Consider the following 20,494-nt stretch of genomic DNA (forward strand, 5'->3'; position numbering starts at 1 on the left):
CTCTGGTACATACTATATAACCACTCTGTCCAATTCCACAAAGACGTGCTCCGTTGTATATTTGAAAGTTAACCCTCACCTGAGACATGACAGCACATCTATCCAGTCAGGGAGAAAGGCCAAGCAAGCCACTCTGAAGGACAAAGAGGAGGGACATGTCTGTGACTGTCCATGCTTCACATCTGTTCATAAAACCAATGCCAAAGCTTTGGCAACATCGGCATCTTTTGTTATAACCACAAAACCAAAAACCTCAATGCTCTAATATCACGTTGGGTTTGCATTCTGAAGAGATTCACATCTCTAAGGAGTTACAAGACCACGCGCAAATCCAGGTGCACAGGCATCTCTGAACAAGGGGAGCTGCGAATGAACTGCAGCTTGTTGGAGCTGCCCAGTACTTCCTCCCAGCTGCCCAGTACTTCCTCCCAGAGGGGCTCAGACTGCCCAGAGGAGCCTAACCAGCACCCCCTGGAGAGCCTGAAAAGAGGTGGATCCCCAGGTTCTGACCCCACAATCGGCCTTTCTAACCAGTACTCTCACTCTGATATCAGCGGGGCTCGGACACGTTTGCAATTCTGCCCTTGTTGCCCACAAACAGCCCACCTCACGGAGAGCAACATGTCCCAGGGGCTGGCTCATCAGGCCTCGCTGGAGCCTCAGTCCAGGAAGACTCCCACCACTACTACCAGCAGCAGCCAGACTGTGCCCAGCCCCCACTTGCAGGTCCTGTAGGCTGGGGAGTGAGATGAAGCTAAGTTTAAAAACAAATAAAGAGTAACGACCAGGTATTACATCTCCTACTTTGCCCTGAAATTCATTCCCTCTTCATCCATGTATCTCTGAAATCCAGTACTGGAATTGTCCAATTTGTCAATAAGGTGAGTTTTCTAAACTACTATCCATATGACTCAATTTGTCAGTAAAAACTGCCACCAGCGCTGTGCTTGCAAAAAAATGTCCATAAATGCATTATTGCAACCAGCAGATCGATGTCTATAATAAAAACACATAGATTTAACAAGTGCCGGCCCTTTACGAGTCACACCATTGGTGGGCTCTGCATTCAGGGTCACCATGGACTTCTGGGAATGGGCCACAGAGCTGGGGCTGGATGCTGTACTGACTCCTAAAGTGCTACAGGCAGGAAATTATTCTAACAAGAGAATTTCAGGAAGAGTAGTATGGACATACAGCCATTTACTGCTCTCTCACGAGCCCTTTCATGGCCACACACGCATCCACGAAGTCAAATCCAACAGCCATAAGGAAGCGTTTGCATAGAACTGTTAGCTGGTTTGACAAGAGCTACACTACAGGCCTACAGAGTTTTCTCCAGATGGGATATGGGGGACATGAGGCTCCTTGGAGACCCCACTTTGCTGCTGAGCCACCAACTCAGCTGAAGACAACTTGTGGTATAGAGAACAGGTTTCAACAAATGCACGTGGCCATGGGTGTCACCACGGGGCCAGTAGCAGGCCATTTATTTGGTTCTCTTGCTGGGGCTGACTTTCCAACACAGTGCAATAGACTGGCCTAACTGTAAGCGATGCCTAGCACTTGAGCTAGACACAGCCCGTGGCCCCTTGACACGTGAGTCACATCTGCCCAAGCCACCAATTCCTTCAAAACGTGAAAAAAGGAGACAAAAAAGATTCACTCCTCTTCTTAGACCACTCCTTTTAATAATTACACAAAAGAATAAGTTCTTCATAGGCACTGCCTGGTGTTCCCCAAAACATGTGGTCCCCCTCAGTAAGTTCTTTATCATGGTTAATTTTTTTTTAAGACAAGAGAAAACCAAACAATATCCACAGACAAGAAAATATGCAGAAGTTACATAAAACCCAAGAATTTAGGCCACAATACTGGATCTCTAACGTTTACCCACCTAAGCCCAGGATAGTCCTCCAGAGCAAGGGGAACAGTGCATCACATACTCGCCCCCAAAACCTTTCACTTTCACTTCAAAACAACAGCAGGGGCTGGCTGCTGATCTGAACAGGCTGCCACAGAGCCCAAGCTCACCAGATGGCACCTATGGTGTCCTGTCTCTGATTTTAAGACCTTCAGGCAGGCTTGAGTGAGTCTGCAGCAGACGCCAGCTCTGAGAAAGCAGCTGCATCAGTCTACCTAATCCAGGGGACAGGGCAGGGGCTGGTTGCCTTTCACCTGAAGTTCAGAGACCCAACCAGAAGCCAAAGGTCTCAGGGGCAGTGGACCTAGACCAGGGTGCTGAACCAGGGAGCTGGCTGGGTCAGGGTGAAATGTGAGCAAACCTGGTGCACAGAGGGTCCTGACTCACATGGTTTAACCTGTGCTGTTCCAACTTCACCACGGTGCGAAAGCACACGCGTTCAGCAGACAACAAACTTTGAATGTTTAAATTGAGTTTTTCCCCAGGTAGCAATATGCAGTAAGATACTGTGATCCTGGCAGACACTGCGGCAGCCCCAGTCACAGATGAGGCAGGCGACCCTGGTGTGCCTGTGGCTGAGTGAGGTATTCAGGAGGCCAGGCACACTCAGCGCAGCCTGGCCTGCAGCATGGTCAGCCGCGTTGTATCTGTTAGGACACATCCCTGTCACCAGTGGAGGAACACACATCATACTCCCAGATGGTCAAAGAAAAGAGAATTCAGAAAATACTGCTTCCCACGTTTTCCATTAAGAAGAACAGACTCCAAACTGAAAAGGGCACGAAGGGGAGACTTAAAGTCCTGATGGTTTGAATCACTAGCTACTAAATGGTTCTCCTCTGGAAAACAAGAAAAATGGCAGCAATTTAGAAGGTCTATTTTATTAATGAATACTTAGGAGAGTCAAGTGCTTAGGTCTCCTGAGAAAGGAGGAACAAACTCCAGGGGAACTTTAGGAAAGGCGAGATCTATGGCCCTCCATGTCACTCCTTCTCTGCAGGAGGGACACCAGGCCAGACACCAGATTCAGTGATGGAAGGCTGAGCAGGAGACAAGGCTGGCCCAGCGTGAGCCACTGACCTTAAAGCAGGACCCTGAGAGCCATGCTCTTCTCTCAGAGGAAGGCAGGCTTAGGAATCTCAGCAGCTGAGCCATACCCAGTGTGTACCTAGGACTCCGCTGCATTAAACCCTGCTAACACTGAAGCCCTTTCAAAGTAGTGCAAGATATCAGTAGTTAAATCCAGCTATTATAATAAAGATTTTTTTTTTTTCTAATGAAAGGAGTATTTACACAGAGAAGCACCTCAAAGCAGTGTACTTGAGGCCTGGTTCCTATAGCTCCAGACTGGAAGACTCACCTCTACTGTTAAATTGTAACAAGATAAACAAGAGGCGGGGCCCAGGGAGAAATGGAAGCCCTCCTAGTGTGGGCCACTTTCCCTGGCCACTTGCAGGCTCTGGTTCCTGGCAGATCCCTCAATAATGCTCTTGAGTTAACAAAATTAACTACCAGATGGGTACCCCACCCTCCATGCCAGTGTGCTTCGCCTTTCATCCTCAGGGGTGTTTCAGCCACTGAGAGACCCATGAAAATAACCAAAGCAAAGCAGGTTGTGATCCTCTGTCAGGGACGGGGTGGGGGGGGGGGGGGGAGAAGAGGTGGACCTGTCTAGCAGAGACACCACAGGTTTACATTTGGTTATATATTTAAACCAGTTAACTCTTAGCTCTTTATGTTTAACAGATGGTGTACTCCAGACCACTGCGGTGACCCCTCTGGACAGAGCTGCTTCCCTGTGTCTGACCATGGTCCAACCACCCAAAGGTTTTACATACACATAGAAATCTTGCTTTCCCCGACAGAAAGCCAGCTACTGGGCTGAGGCAACCAAGAGTAAATACCATTCTGAGACTCAGGAAATGATGAACCTAACGAGTGAGGAGTGAGGAATACATACTTTAGAATTACTCTCCTGTATTATCACCAACTGGGGAATCAGGGTGCCAAGTGTAAATGGCTCTCCAACTCCACGTGTTTACTCTAAGTGTTTATGGACCCAATTAGGGCATAATGTATACAAACAGCAGCCCTGATAAGTGGAGCACCCTGGAACTCTGTACTCCTCTATGCTGTCTCAAGCAAGAAGGAAACAGGGGCTCTGCACAAGCAGCATGCTAAAGGCTTGTTGCAAGAAGGACTGAGCAGGGGTTTCTGGAATCTTCCTGGAAGAAAGGGGGAGTGCCCCCCCCCCCCCCGTGTGCTGTGCCTTCAACACTAAAGAGCAGTAGAGTGGGCAGGGACACCTCAGGGTCCAAGTCTGGCTTCAGCAATGCCTTGAAAGTGTTGACCATCTGGAGGTGTGATGGGGACAGCCACAACCACCATGCCAGGCCACTATTACCGCAGTGCAACTTGGCCTGTGAACTCCAAGCCCAGGGGAAGGCAGGGCATTCCTGAGTTTCACCTGGGGCACACGTGGGGCCGGTCCCTGAGGGCTGGGTGGGGGAGGGCGCCCATAAGACTACTCGTGGGCGGTTGCGATTGTCCCTCAGGCTCCCGACGCCCGCTCTCCCCAGGGACAGCCCCGCACTGTGCTGGGAAGGAGGTGATCCAGTCACTCACCAACTTGCAAGGATGCTGACCGCCAAAAACTGCGAGCACGAGGACACAAGTGCTCAGGAACTGGTCTGCCCAGGCACTCACGGGGCCGAAGGGGCGGGGCCTACGAGGACGCGGCAGGGCGGGGCCGCAGACCTCGGGGAGGGGAGCGAGCTGGGGAAGCAGGGGCGGGTCCTGGGAGAGTCGGGGCGGAGCCGGGTGGCGGACAGCGTGGGGGCGGGGCCTTATGGGGGCGGGGCCTGCGGGAGGAATCGGGGCGGGCCTGTGGGATCGGGGCGGGGCGGGGCCTGCGGGCAGGACCGGGGCGGGGCCGGGGCCCGCCGGAAGCGGAGCCGAGAGCCGCTCGGCTGGCGATGGAGCATGCCCAGTGCACGGCCCGGCCGGCCGCTCTGCGCAACCTCCCTGGGCGCCGCGTCTACGGGTCTGGCGTCGGGCAGCGTCTGCCGGTTGCCCCTCGGCCTGCCTCGGCCTCTGGGCTCCGCAGCTCAGTGTCCCTGCTCGTGACCTTGCCAGCCCAGGCTGCCGCGCGCCCCCAGAGGGCGGAGGCCGGGGCAGGAGCCAGCCCCCTCCAGGACTGCACCTGAGAGCGCGGCTCACCTGGCGGTCGCCCGGGAAACAGGCCTAAGCCCAGGCAACAGGACTGCGCAGGTGCTCTTCCGTGAGCCAGGCGCCAGGTGCGCGTGCTGCACACATGCTGTGAGTGGAAAGCCACGGTGGAATGCTGACCTCTTGTCTCAGAATGTGACCTTGTTTGGAGGTGGGGCTGTTACCGAGGTAACAAGTGCAAATGAGGTCATGAAGTAGTGGGACCCTAAGCCAGTAGGACTGATGTCCTCGTAGGCAAAAGGTGACCTGGAAACTGAAACTTGGAGGATATGTCCCGAGCTAGGGCACCTGGAGCCCTTAGGGCTGGAAGAGGGCCAGACGGCTTCTTCCCTAGATCCTGCAGAGAGCCCGGCTTGCCACACCCTGGTCCATACTTCTAGCAGCCAGAACTGTAAGACAATAAGTTTCCATGATTTTAAGGTGCTCTAACAATTTGTGATATTTTGTTATGGCCACCCCAGAAGATGAGTCCAGATGCCATGGTATGTAGCTGGGCGAGCATAACAAACCCAGGGAACAGGATCATCCCTGGAACTTCAGGGGGCCCACCCATTGGCAGTTTCTGTCTCAGGTACACCACATATTCTAAGCACCATGCTACAGGCCTCCTGGGGTGCATTTGTTTACATAGTTAGTGGAACAAGATCTCTTGCCTTCCCAGTGTAAACTCCCCTGTAGGAATTTGGCCAATCCTCATATCCTGATCTTGTGACTTGCAGGATCTGACACACTAACGTCGTTGGTAAAAGTATTTAGAGGAGAACCTCAGCTGGGTTCGTTTATGATGAGCCCCAGGGATGTTCACAGGCGGCATCATCCATCCTCTGAGGATCTCCACTCTGGCCATGCCTTCTCTGGGACATGCTTGTTACCGGTGGAAAATGAATGAGGCCCTGGGTACACAAAGATAATCAAACCAAGGCACCTATGTCTCCACTGAGCCTAAATACAGAGTTCTTGACACTATCCCAGTCAGCCATAAGTGTTTAAGCTCAAGTGGCAGGAGAGATGAAACAGGTCGCCTGACTCTGGTCTTTTCTGTTGGCTCTCTGTGGATTTTAGAAAATTCATCCAACTTCCTCAATTCTATTTCTGTCTTCTATAAAGGAGTTCTAAAAGGATCTACCCTGTGCATATATAGACCATGCTTACATATAGGGGTAACAAAACATCAAACTGAATGATAATTACCATATACCTGGCCTCTTGTAACCTGTTATTACCATAATCCATTAGAACGGGACTCCTATAAGAATTGAAAAGGGGACTAATACCAAGATTGAGCCAGAGTACCTACCAGGAGCCTAACAAGTATGCTCTGAAGTAGTTAACAACTAATATGTGATTCTTACCCTTAAAAAATGTGAATGGTGGGGCTGGGGTTGGGGCTCAGCAGTAGAGCGCTTGCCTAGCATGTGTGAGGTGCTGGGTTTGATCCTCAGCACCACATAAAAATAAATAAAGTTATTTAAAAATGTGAGTGGTGTATTAATATGAATTCCTATGCTTTTACAAAAATGGGCTAATTGGTGCTCACGTCTGATTACCCACCCAGGAAGAAACAGTGATCCCAGGCCCTTTAGGTGAATTTTGGAGAATCCGGAGGGGTAGGCAAGAGAGAGAAGTGTCCACCACCAAGGCAGGTGCATGGACCTGGCCCCACCAGAGGACTGTCACCCTTGCAGGGAAGAGAGGAGAACTGTGTGGCTCCAGCATCAGGAGCCAAGAGAGGCAAGAGGAAGAAGGTCACCACCCCTGAACAAGACTGGCTCTTCTAAACACAGGATTCTGAAAAGTGGCCTCAGGCTCTGCAGTGACCAGAACTAAGACTTGTATCCCGGAATCTGCTGCTGCAAGTTCTTCTCTTCTTTGGGATAATTTCAAAAACCCAAATCATTTTCATTGAGAGCTCCCTGGGCCTCTTACCCTGTCCCATGACACTCTTGTCCTCACCTACCTCTCTGGAACACAGGGCTGCTCCGAGCAGGGGCATGGCTTGGTGCAAGGTACAGGAAGGAACACAGGGCAGATCAAGAGGTTGGAGCTGTGTTCCCACCCCGCCCCTCACTGAGCCATTCACCCCTGACTTCTCTGTAGGATGACATGACAGACTGGATGGGCGAGAGCCCTTTGCCCTCCGGGTTTCCCATCTTGGTATTAAGGAATTGTGTTCCTTTCTTCTCTGGGTACAGATTCCCAGGAACGACATTTTACAAACCAGGTGGGAAACCCACAGAAGGTAGCTCAACTTCAGTCTGACTTCTCAAAAGTGCTTCCTGGATTTTCTTAAAGATCTGCCAGCTTTTTATGGGCGCAGGGAACAGTGTTAATTTGCGTAGTTTCTTTAAAACTCCAAACGGATGGCTTTGGGGTTAAGCAAATGGACATGACACGTGATTGCTTCTAATGATTTGCAACCCAAGAAATTTGTTTAATAAGCCTCTCTTTCCTAGCTACTTTGTGACATTAGAGACCATTTACAACAAAGCTGTCTTCAGTAGTCAAACTTAATCCTTACTGCCCTACCTTGGGGAAATGAAGGGATTTTATAACGATCACATAAAACCTTATGTGGTTTGTAAGCCCTGAACTCCGGACAAGCTTGAGGTGGTCGTGTAACAAAGAAACATATCACCGAGCTCCCACTTTAAATGTTTTACATATGGTTTGCTTTTAGGACAGCATCTCCAGTGGAGAGCTTCCCGATTAACACAATCGATTTTCTCGGCCCCAGTGTTCCTGTGCAGGCTGGAGCCAAAGGCCAGAGTCAGCGCCTCAAGCCTGCGTGAGGCCTGGCGCCAGGAGGTTCTGGAGAAGCAAGGAAGTGGGGAAGGGTGGGCACCGGCAGCCTCTGCTGGCACTCCTGTCCCACGCTGGCTCTCAGCAGGACTGGGCACAGAGGGACTCCCTGGCTCTCCTGACCCTACACAGAGGCAGAAAGTCCTTCCCCAGGAGCCTCTGGGAGCTTCTACTGAGGTCTGGAAGCCCTTCAGATTCCTCTTGGGTCGAGGACAGGGGACTGCCTAAGGCAGTCCAAAGATTCTTTAGGAAGATGTTTCCTAGGACTTTGGGAGGCCTGGGCGGTGCCTGGGCTGGAGGGACATTTAGTGGGCCTGTGGCAACAGCTCTCGGTTGCCCGGGGCCTGGAAAGGGAGAGGCTTTGCTTCTCCATGCTTCTCTGGAGCTTTGGGCCCCTCCAGATGCGCTGGCGACAGTGGGTGCTCCACTCCTTCAACAAGCCCTTCCCTTCCCCTTCCCTGGTGTGCCTGGCCCTGTGCAGTGGCTGCCCCCTGCACACAGCAGACACACAGAGAGGCCAGGGTACCGCTGGGGTTGGAGCGATGCTGTAGGGAAAAGCCCCCAAGGGGGAGAACACCAACACCAGGAGAGGTTCAGGACCACTGTTGGTTTTGGTTTGGGTTTTTTTTTTTTTTTTTTTTTGGAATTTGGATCCATTTGCCTAGTAATGGTTGGACAAAGATCATCCCAAACTGTATGTAATTCTTCCTTCCAAAGAAGAGAACTGAACGTCCAGGAATGTTTATGCCACATGTGAACAAGTCAACAACAGCCAGCTCTTCGGGTGTAAATATTTGGACAAGGCAGCTTGGAGAGCCGCTTCTGTAAGTGAGCACATTTGGGGGCATCCTCCCAGCCCCGCCCATGTTGGCTATTGAGTGTCAAGCCCTCAGGACTGGGCATTTTGTCAGATGTTGGTTCTTTGGAAAGCGGCTCCTACACTCATTACAAAGTGTTTTTGATCCATTTTCGGGAAGGGCTTTGTTTGTAACACATTGTTGGCAGTTTGGGAAGAATCTTTTAAGTGGTGTGAACTGCTGGGGGGTGTGCACCTGGGCGCCAGGAGGAAGTGGGTCTCCCGCCCCCGCCTTCTGGGATGAGCCAGAAGCGCCTGTTATTTTGTGACTTGGAAATTAAAGCAGGAGACCTGGGGATTTTGATGCTGAGATTGCGATCTGCCACCATTTACTTCTGACTGGTAAACCACAAATGAGAATTAGGATGGAAAATAGCCCTGCCAAATGTCCGGCTGCTGCAAAACAGGAACTTGAAAGTGATTGTCCCCACCCCCACCCCCACACCAGTAGCAAGGTCCCCAGTCTGGCCCTGTGTGTTGGGCCACTGGTATAAAGTGATGAAAGTGAACCTGAAAGGTAACAACCACCTGATCAGAGCTGGCATTGGGGACGGAACCGTCCTGTGATCCCTGAGAGAGGCACCAGTTTCCATCTCGGGAGCCAGGAAGGCGAGGTCCAGGCATGGCCCCTTGGTCTGTCTGAGGAGCAGCCAGTAGACAGGAAAGCCCTCCGTGGTCCAGGAGCCCACCCATCAGGGACTGAAAGGAATCCTGCTCCTGGACTTGGACTCCACCGGGTTAGGCTATGGGATTGGGAAGCTGGTGTGGGGTGGCTCCTGGGGAGGGCCAGTGTAGGTGGGCCAGGTGGGCTCTTTCTCCTACAGGGGAAGAGACCCAGCCCTCAGGCTACGATTAGGAAGTACAGTGCAGCTCAAGGAGGCCAAGGAAGGAGGCCCCAACAGCAGAGGCTGGGCTCCTTCTCTCTGGCCCTCTGTTGGGCTGTTGCTTTTCTACCTCCAAGCTGGTTCTCCACCCATGACCCCGGTGTATATCCTTCCAGCTCCATGTCCCAGGGCTGAAGCCAGTGCTCCCTCCCAGCTCCCAGTGGAAAAGCAAGCAAACAAACAAAAACCCACCAGAGAAAGGCTCTGATTGGCTTATCATGTATGACAGTGACAAACTGGACTGACAGCGTGACCCGGGACCTGAGGTCCACCCAGCCAGACGCGTGCACCTGGCGTGGCCAGGAGACCAGGTCTAATGAGGGTGGCAAGGGCAGGAGCTACAGGAGGCAGGGCGCCAGCTTGTGCCCTCCCTGTCTACAGACCTGGGCACTGTGCTTGCCCCTCGGCCTCTCACCCCATCTACTCTTCACTCCTGCTCCCCCACTAGCTGCGTGTGCATAGGGTGCAGGGGCGACTGCAGGGGGTGGGGTCACTGCCCCCTGCAGCCCTGTCTGTCCCCAGGCAGCAGAGGTGGCCTCTGGCCCATAAATGAGTGCCCTGGAGGCCGCGACTCTGCAGCCAGGCCTCCCACAGTCTGTTGACAAGGGGACCCTTTTCATGAAACCAGACAGTTAGACAAGCTGGCACCAGCCCAGGATGCTCTCCCAGCGAGGCCACATACACTCCTCAAGGCCAAGCAGTGTCGCCAAATCTGTGCCTCTGCTCTTTGTCATAGGGATTAATCTTAATTAGCACATTTATTGGAGATTCATTAAGTTACTAAGGAACTAGAAAGATAGGACTCGTGGAAATTAATAATAGTTGGGAATTATTGATGGCTTATTAAGTGGCATGCTCTGGGCAGGGTGCTTTATGCCCATGGTCTTTTTGAATCCTCACAACAGCCACATGAATGATAATGTCATTATCACAGTTTTATAAATGAGGAAACAGAAAAGTTGAGTAACTTGCCAAGATCACACAGCGGTAAGTTTTAGACTCATTTACACCCCCCAATGTACTGCCTCTTAGACTAGTAGGCACAATAACAACTGATGTGTACTGAGCCTCAGAGGACACCTGGGGCTCTTCCTTCCCAGGTCTACTGTCTTGTGCAGGTGGCCCCTGTGGCAGTGGGCCCTTCAGAGCTCTTGCTCAAGTGGACTTTGCCATTGCAAAGAGATGCGTTCCCCTGCTGGAGCACCAGGCACGGCTGTGTGGCTCTCAGATGGAGGCCAGGCCTTGCCCATGGTAAGTGCATCTCTATCACTGAGCTCTACCGCTGAGCTTGCCCCCAGCCCTGTGAGTGACCACCTTTGTAGGAAGAGGAGTCCCACAGAAATAGAGATAAAAGGAATCCAGACAGTATGAGGGAGCCCCTGGATACAGTCCGACCTGAAGGCTGCAAGCCTGGCGTCTCATTTCTCTGTGGCAATAAACACTCTTGTTTGAATATACAAGTGTGGCTGGGATTTTGTAGTATATAGCCAAGAACCTTGAGCCAGGTGCTGGGCCAGGCACTGTGCCAGTGTGATCACAACGTGGCCCTTTCAGCAACTCACAACCTTATGAGGTGAATGTCATTATGCTCATCTTCTAGGTGAGGAGAGTGAGGATTGAAGCAGTCAGTGACGTGTCCAAGGCTGTTCTCCCGTGCAGTGGGAGAGCAGGACATACAGAGTCAGAGGCCCCCAAGCATCTTATTCCTAAGAATATTCTTAATTCCAGAAGACAGAGGATTAGGGAGAGGAAGGGAAGAAAAAGAGTACAAAGAAAGGAAGGGAGGGATGAGAGAGAGAGAGAGAGAGAGAGGAGAGAGAGAGAGAGGGAGGGAGAGAGAGAGAGAGAAGGAGGGAGGACTGTTAGCATATTTGAATTGAAGAACTTAAAAATCTTTTGGTGGCAAGTTATGATGGTGTATGTCTAAGGCTTAGGAATTTTATCCTGCTATTTGTTCTTCAAATAAAAGAATCAGAGTTGCTGACTTAGTTTAAACCAACTCCAAAGACTACAGAGTTGACTGCTGATTAAAACCTTGTCTTTCTTCGTCTGAGAAGAGAATAGTAGATACGGTTTCCCCAATGTCTTCCACTTTGCAAATCTGATTTTCATTTGTAGCACTTGAGAATGTCAATGATTGGAAATATGTAACTTGATATTAACAAGCTAGAAATAGTAACTGACTATTCAGTTTGGCATCTCCTCAGGCTTGTGTGATAAAAATAAATTGGAAATAATTTAAATACGAATTTAAAGGTGATTTTGGAATCATGAATCTTGTAGGTTTTCTGATCACCCCATGCTGGAGAGCCCATGGGCTACCTACACAGGACAGTGGGTTCCCAGATAAATAGACTCTCTGGACATAGCATGCAAAGGGTCAATTTAGACTTTGTGTGCTCTGCCGTTTGTGAATCAGGCTGAACACATTCCATCCACTTTATCTCTGCTCTTTCGGAGATGCACAACCATTTTAATGGTTAAACCTGTATTAAATTGCATTTTTCAAATCCTCACTGTTTCATTTCCTCTCAGTTCTGCTATCTGAAATTTTTTCCACCTCATTTTTCCTGATCATTTGTTGCTTCATCCACATTCTACACCAAAGCCCCCTGGTTGTGAGCACCAGGGAGAGCCGATACAGGGACCGGGTGACATTTGGGGAGGAAGGAGTCAGCCTCCCCCAGCCTTCTCAGCCACAAAAAGATTTTCAGATTCCCATCAACCTGGGGATGAAGCTATTGGGATCTGGTTCAAACCTGCGTCTTCCGTGGTCAGAAACGGGTTTTGTGTGTTGCCCCGAAGGCTCATGAGCACTGGGAGTTTATACCACGCTTTAAACTTCCCTGCAGATAGGGCCGGACACTTCTGAAACGGGGTGCTTCCCAGATACGCAGCAGTCAGGAGCATGCACAGAGCAGGTGCAGCCGGGATGGGGGAGCCGGCTGCAGAACTTTCATTTCCCTCTGTGTGGACAGCGTGGAAACTCACCTCCCAGATGGCTGCGTGGCTTTCTTGTGCTGTCCTCAGCTCAGGATTCAAAGCCAAGGAATTAGGCATGCTGCAGCTTACTAAACTGTTGATGGAAGTTTTGTTTTTTTTTTTTAACTGTTCAAAAATCCAAAAGGAGTTCAACTTAGATAATTTAAGACAATGGCAGGAGGGTCCCCATGCCCTCCCCTGTGCAGACCTGAAACAGAGGCTCTAGTTGGAATGGCAGTTTATTTTCCATGCATTTCTTCCTGCCCAAGATGCTCCAGCTGAGACTTTCTCCTGTTGAAGAGGATTCTCTCCACTCTGAAGCAATGGACAAAGGTCATATTATGAATATGTTTCTGGGATGATAACATTTTGATTAGATATGCAAGAACCTCTATTCTTCCCTAGGATGTCATATTCTAACATTTTCCATTATTTTAGGAAAATCATGTAAGTTGATACTATTCTGCAATAAGAACTTGAATTTTGTGGCTTATTTTCTTTGCTATAATGTGCCAGCACCGTGGGCATCGTTGCAGGGAATAAATGACTCTTCCCCAATAAACCAAATGCCTAAAGAAGCCCCTGGAGGAGGCATGGATGTCCATAAAAGTTGAAATGGATTTCAGAGTGTGGCATTCAATTTAGTATATTAAGTAGAATTCGAAAATAGTCTAATCTTCCAAAAGAAAATACCTCTACTACTAACAGGGGTGGGAGGATGACTTTCCACCAGAACGAGAAACACATGGTTTAATAGGTGCACAGATATAATTATTAAATCATCTCTTTTCCTCCTTTTGGGTCATTAGTTGCCTGAAAAACTGAAGCTATCTCTCTCTCCCTTTCTCTCTCTCTCTCTCTCTAAGCTTGAAAAATTAGTGCCTTAAAGACAGCCACCAGAAAGCATTGATCAAAAGGCCTGTTCTGCCCAGTGTCTCACTGCGAGAGGCCATGAGTACACTTCTATAGTTCTACCTCCAGAATTCTCAGGCTCAGAAAGTATTTCAAAACTGATGCCAGTGAGCTGGTACCACTCATGGTTCTCCAGTGCCAGTACTATGGAGAAAAACAAAGCCCAGTGCTCAGTGAGGTCTTCAGGAGCCTGAATTGACATCAGGATGCACAGAGAGAGCAGGCTCTGGGAGGGAGACGGAAATACTTCTGGGTTTGATGAAAAGCCAGCACAAAGGCAAGAGGGCAGGGAGGCAGAGAAGGATGAGGGACCCTCAGCCCCAGAGGGGCTGGGCTCAGTGTCACATATGAGGTGTTTCTCAATGACATCCCCAGAAATCAAGCCAGTCTCATAAATGCTCCAAGTACACATTTGCCAACATAAAATTTTTAAGTCTCATTTTGAAAACTGAAGGCTTGGAAGTTCATTTTAAATATTTTTTTTAAATTTATTCCCGAACTTTTAATAACACAATCATGAAAATAATTTGCACATAAGCTGTTACGGCTTAATGATTACTCTTTCATAAAATGTTCGTGCCTCTACATTTTATTTTATTCTAAAGTGAAACAATCCTTAGGCAGTAACATTTTTTTGAATACCTAAATCCAAATCTTTTTTGGTAATAGATTTTTTAAGTTTCTTTAACGAACAACAGAATACCAGTTCTTTGGAGTGCAGCTCCCCTACTTCCCAACCAGGGACCACAGCTGCAGCGGCCGGGCTGTCCCTGAATTCTGTGCCGAGTGACAGGAACCAGTGGACTGGCGCTTCCTCTGGGCCAGCCTCCCACCGCAGGCTTCAGCTCGTGTCTGTTCGGGAGCCAAGGAGAGCCTTTCGGTCCATGCCCGGGTCTGTTTCACTTGGCAGTATTGTGCCCCTGGGCCAGCGCTAGAGGGGACCCCGAGGCTGAGCATGGGCACCGCCCAGCTCTGCAGCCTCTGAATGACCCACACCAAGCTGCGGTGGTGTTGTCTGAAATGGGAAGAACCCGGTTCCCAGGAAGGGTCACCTCAGTGAGGTGACGGGCCTGGAAATGCCTGCTGTGGCAACCCACACCAGCAGCAAGGCTCCAGGTAGGCTTCTGGGGACAGGATGACATCACTGGTGCTCCTGGTGGACTCTCTCAGCACGCCTGTGGTTCTTTACTGTTGTTCAAGCTGCTTTCACGACTGTCACCAGCGTTTCCTACCAAAACTTCACAGCCAGCGTCCCCCTGTCTCCTGACCTCCAGGCGGGGTGGGGTGTTCAGCGGCCTGTCTGGAATCTTGTTGCGCCTGCCCTTCTCTGGAGGGCCAGGGCCTTGAGCTCCATCCCCAACACCAACTCTGCTCCAGACCCTGGCACAAAGTGCACCCCTACCCCTGCTTGGCAGGTCCTCAGTGTCACGTACTTATTTCTGCATCGAGACCCTACCCTTAGGAAGAGTGGTGCTGGTGTTAGTGATGTGTGCATCTCTAGGGGTCACATTCCAAGTGGCAATGAAGAGTAGTAATGATCGATTAATGATTAACCGATCATTAGAAGAATGAACTTCAGGATGGTCATATTCCCAGTTAACAGCATTGAAAACAAAGTCTGGATGAGCCCCATTTGCTCCTGGTCTGATAGCAGCTGTGGTTTCTTCCTAAATAAGCTGACGAGAGGTCCAGGTGTGACCCCCTCTCCGATCCCAGCACCAGGATGTTCCTTCAGCCAGCCCAGCTCTTCCCTGATACCTTTGGGAGCCCCTCACTTCTCCAGACCTGACTTCACCTGCCCAAGGTTGTGCCCCAGGTATGTTTGATGAAACCTCACCCAGTGAAGCCCAGCCCTCCCCAGGCCGCCCTGGCCTCCTCTGCAGGCTGGGAGGGCTGGACAGGCCAAAACCCAAGTCTCAGGGTCCAGCCAAACACTGGACAGCCCTGGTACTGACAGTGTGTCCCTGTCCACGCACAGGCCATGGGAATAGGGCTGCGTCCTCTGAAGGTCCAGGCTGCACTGCATTCACCTCTGGGTCCTCAGCCCCAAGAACAGCACTGGACACACGAGGTGCTAAGTAGACACTTTATGGGCAGATAGCAGATATATGAAAGAACCCATGAGATGATTCAGAGCTGGCATTGACACAGAGCTGAGACTGGAACTGCATAGACTGGGTGCTGGGGAAGGGCTCCCCAGAGGAGCGGGAGTCAAGGTGGAGCAGAGAGGACCAAGTTACTGAGTCTACCAGGAGAGGTGCTGTGACTCGATGCGGTGGCTGGTAGTGGGCCAGTGCAGGTTCTCGAGCCAGGGAGGGACTGGGAGGTAAGTCCAGGGTTCTGGTGGCAAAGGCTGGTCACAGTCTACCTGACCTGGGACAGGGTGGGTTCTCCAAAGCACAGCAGAGGGTACAATATCCACCTCCTTCCAACAGGCAAGACAAACCTCCAGTGCAGAGGCTTCAGAGAAGGAGTACTGTTTATAGACGGCTTTTCTTTTCCTACAATGCAAGATTGCCCTCTCTGTTCTTGGATCCCTTTAGCATCCCTGCAGTGGAATTATTAGAAGTGGAAACCATGCAAGACCAGTGTCGATTCCTAACCAAGGAAGTGTTTATTTAAGTATGTACTGGCACCAAACAGGAAATAAAACAGTTTAAAGCAGCCAAAACACCCAGGGAGATATAAGCTCACAGGTCCAAATAGCTGGACGCCCGAGGAGGGCACCGCTGAACCCCACCGTCAGCAGAGTCCAGCCTGGCACTGCTAATGCAAGGTGCCCACCCTGAGAGTGGCTCTACATGTTAAGTGGTTGAAAGAAACAGAAAGAGAAGTATTTTGTGCACATTAAATTTCTTTTTCAAAAAAGCTTTTATTTTTTCAAATATATGAAGTATACATTGAAGTTGAAAAGATACAGTAATTATGTTTCTTACTAATTTGTTTTTTCTTTTTTAATTTTTTGGAAAATCAGGATTCCATCTGAAGACAGCAGTTCTACCATGCATGGGAGGTCACATTGAAACTGGCCTCTGCTGTGAACGGAGGCAACCTCATGATCAAGGAAAAAGAAGCTCTTGGAAGAGTCTCCTTCCGATCTGCCATGATGTCCGACCAGCAGTTGCTTCCCAGCCCTCGCGCCTGCATGTTGACTTCCTCTAATTCTTTTTAAACTGGACAGGCTTGTGAGCAAGAGGACCTGAGGACCGGGGCTCTCTCTCTAAGTGTGGAATTAGCAATCTCTGCTGGTTTTTCTGTTTTTGTTTTAAAAAATCTACAGACCATCATTCCCCACCATAAAATCAGTTCCATTCTCCAACAGCCAAGTTTTCAAATGGATTTTATAAATGTGCAAAAACTCAAGGCAAATCTATTTTAAAAAATGTCAGGCTGAAAATAAGGGAAATCAGAAAGGGAGACGGGAACACCATCTGTCAATGCCCCCGGCCTTCACAGCAGCCGGTTCTCTCGTGATTAACCTACAGCCCCCCCACAAACTCTAAATCATTCTCACCTTCCCAGGAGTTTGTAAGCCAAGCAGTTGTTGAGGGGAGCAACTCATAATATTACTGCAAAATTTCACAGTTGAAAGTCAAATAGCAAAGATTTTGCTTTGCCAGCCTGACACCACCTTGACCATGTGGATGAAAGTCCCCGGGCAGCGGAGGTCCGCAAAGCACTGAGAGGGACGAGGGTACAGGCCGCTCTTCCGCTGGAGGTGCACTGGGACACGGTCACTGAGGGCATCCACTGCTTCTCAATCAAAATGCCATACATTATGATAACCAGAGAACTGAACCACAGTAACACCAAACCCCCACCGTGTCTGCCGCCTGTGAGATGGGTTCTGCAAAGACCCAGTAGGACTCTGTTCTGTTACAGGAATGGAGCACAGTACATGCACACACGTGCGGATGGTATGCAGCCTGTTGTGAGCAGCTGGCTTATACAGCCATGGAGTTTGAGAAGCCTCAGCACTGCCGTTGGCAGCTGGAGATGCAGGAAAGTGATGATGTGAGTTCCAGTCCCTGTCCTCGGGCCTGAGCAGCAGGACCGCCAATGGTGCAGGTCTATCCTGAGTCCAAGCCCAAAGGCAGGGAAGACCACAACGCATTGTGACAGCAGCCGGAGAGAGAGCATCCCTTTTTTTTTTTTTTTTTTTTTTTTTTGGTGGTGCTGGGGATTGAACCCAGGACCTTGTGCGTGGGAAGCAAGCACTCTGCCAACTGAGCTATATCCCTATCCCGAGAGAGCATCCCTTGTTGCTCAGCCCACACATTCCCCTCAGGCCTCGGCGGATCAGGGGTTGGCCCACGTTAGGGCAGTGAGACTCTGCAGAATCCAACCTCACCTTCAGGAACACCTTCAGGTCTCACCCAGAATACTGTTTAGGCAAATATCAGGACATCCCGTGGCCCAATCAAGTAGACCCAGAAGTCTACCATGCGTGCTGGTGGGAAGGGCTGTGTAGTAAATGTGCTGACTGCAGTAGCTCAGCTGCCACCCTCTGCACCTCAGCACACTACCCAGTCCCTGTGCGGGGTCCCAGCTCAGGCTCCATGTCTCCAAGACACCCCCATGGCCTAGACGTGGTGCACGTACTTTGACTGACACTCCCTGAAGCGAACCAAGGCTGCATTCAACTCCTTGTGTCCATGTCATGAAGCGAGAGCAGCCCTTCAGATCCTGAGCAGGGTGGAACCCCGGCCTCCTCAGACCACTCCCCGGCTGCTGCTCATCTCTGAGGGAGTGCCCCACATCTGCTGGCCACACTCTTGGTCCCCTTCCCCCTGTCCTTCCCCGCTCCCCCTCCCTCTGCTGACAGCAGATGCAGGAGTGAGAAGGGAGCTGTCTCCAGGTTCTCCATCTGCCTCCCCCACTGCTCACCACGTCCACTTGGAGAAGTCACCTGTCGTTTGCCTGTGAAGGAGGAGCTGAGTGCCTAGAGGCACAGGAGAGGCAAGTGACCTGTGCACAATGGCAGAGACAAGTGGGGAGCGTGGGGAGTGGCTTGCTGACAGAGGAGGGAGTCGTGGCACAAGGGACAGTGACCAAGCCCCAGATGGGAAGCAGCCTAAGGGAAGAGAGGAAGGGAGGGGACGCCATGCTCAGAATGGCAGGAAGGGCACCCCACGTGCCACAGGCCTCCAGATGCTGATCTGCACGGGGAGCTGCGGGCCTCAGCCCCGTGCAGGGTCCTTTGCCTTACCTGCCACTCTGGTCAGATATACATAACGTACAACTTGCCATTGTCACCATTTTTAAGTGTGCAGCTTAAGTGTCCACCCATACTGTTGTACAGCCACGCCACCCTCCTCAATCTCTAGAACTTTCTCATTGTAGAAAACAGAAACTGGGCCTGTGAGAGGCCAAGTGCTCATTGCCTCTCCCAGGGCCCCTGGCAGCTGCACCTTCTGTCTCTGTGTTTGACCACCCTGGGGACCTCGTGCAGGTGGTCGTGGCGTGCGTGTTTTGTTTTCTCTTTAAGCACCTGTCTTTTTGCTGTCGGCTGATGTAAGGCTCATCCGTGTTGTAGCATGTGTCAGATTTCCCTTCTTTTCTGAGGTTGTCTAGTAAATACTCCATGGTGTGGATGGACCACGTTTGGCTTGTCCATTTCTTCACTAAGGGACTCTGGGGAGGCTTCTCCCAGTAAACTCCTGAGAATAATGCTGCTGGGAACAGGGACGTGCACATATCTGAGTCCCTGCTTTTGATTGTTTGGGGGTCTGCACCCAGAGGTGGAGGTGCTAAACCGTGTGGTGTGTGGTGGCTCTTTGCATAGGAGAAGCCCTCTTGCTGTGTCCCAGGGCCACTGCATTCTCACCAGCAGTGCACCGGGACTCCAGCTGCTCCGCGGCCTTGCCAACACTTGTTCTTTTCTTCTTTTTTGCTGGTAGCCATCCTGCTGAGTGTCATCTGTGTCTCCTGCATTTTGTGCCCCAGCATCCAGGACTCTCCTCTGCATCTACGCTCATCCCTCGGTGGTCTGCCAGCCGCTGTGTGTTTCAGAACACCTGTATACGAGTGGTTCCTAGGTCTGTATTTACATCAAGTTTCTCTCTCAGAACCCAGACTGCTCTCCATAGTCAAGTTCCTCTGCATGGCCAGCCCCAGTTCCCGATGTTCCCACTTCCATACCTCCCACCGCACCCCCGACTATCTCACGCACAGCTTCCCCATCCAGGGAGTGGAAAGAGTTGCCCTAGGACCTTAGCCCAAAGGGGCACTTCAGGGGCTCCTTCCCTGGAGGGTCCCACTCCATGCCTGTGCCTATGCACACCCATGCACACACCTCTTAGGCAAGAACATGCAGGACCTAAGAACACTGCAAGGCAGACACAGGAAGGGCAGGACCCCCCAAACACTGGGTTTCCAGTCTGACACCATCCCCAGCCCAAGAGCACCTCCACATCTTCTGCCCCACAGCATCCTCCGTGCTGAGGTCTACAGGGCCTCCCTGTGCCACCAGTGGATCTGGAGACAGATGCACTCCTGGGCAGGGAGCACAGAGACATGTGTGAACTCCTGGAACCCTTTGCTGTGCACTGAGGCACCACTTCCCAAGAGTGTCTGCTCTCTTCCTTATCTTCTTGCTCCAGCTGTGGTTGCAGAGGACCCATGAAGGAGATGGACATTTTAAGCAATGCACTTGGTCGCCCAGGAGCCGGGGTTTGCAACAGTCAACAATGTGTTTCCCCGGGTTTGCATATGCAGGGCAGAGCTGCCAGAGACCCAGTAAGGACCCCCGCCCCCTTACACTGCTACTTCAGATATAACCCATGCAAGGTGACATACCAGTGTTTTCCTGAGCAACACAGGCAAGCTGGGTTGGTTCTAGTGTCCAGAAGAATCACAGTGTCTTCTCTCTTTCTCTCTGTTTTCTGGAATAAGGTCTTACTATGTTGTCCA

General features: G+C 50.9%; 1 protein-coding gene and 1 long non-coding RNA gene across 2 annotated transcripts in view; one reads left to right on the forward strand and one right to left on the reverse strand.

Moving 5' to 3' along the window:
• Positions 1 to 4,627, reverse strand: part of Mgmt (O-6-methylguanine-DNA methyltransferase) — a 234,208-nt gene extending 229,581 nt beyond the window's left edge. The window contains exon 1 of the mRNA XM_027930385.2: positions 4,547 to 4,627. The gene's annotated coding sequence lies outside the window, so the exon portion shown is untranslated. The remainder of the gene's footprint in view (positions 1 to 4,546) is intronic.
• Positions 4,628 to 4,931: 304 nt separating this feature from the next.
• Positions 4,932 to 7,636, forward strand: LOC139705343 (uncharacterized). Its single transcript, XR_011707208.1, has 2 exons — positions 4,932 to 5,317; positions 6,705 to 7,636. It is a non-coding gene; the product is annotated as an uncharacterized lncRNA (long non-coding RNA).
• Positions 7,637 to 20,494: the final 12,858 nt, after the last annotated feature.

The sequence above is a fragment of the Marmota flaviventris genome, chromosome 4 (assembly GCF_047511675.1).
Source record: "Marmota flaviventris isolate mMarFla1 chromosome 4, mMarFla1.hap1, whole genome shotgun sequence".
In the NCBI taxonomy this organism is placed as follows: domain Eukaryota; kingdom Metazoa; phylum Chordata; class Mammalia; order Rodentia; family Sciuridae; genus Marmota; species Marmota flaviventris.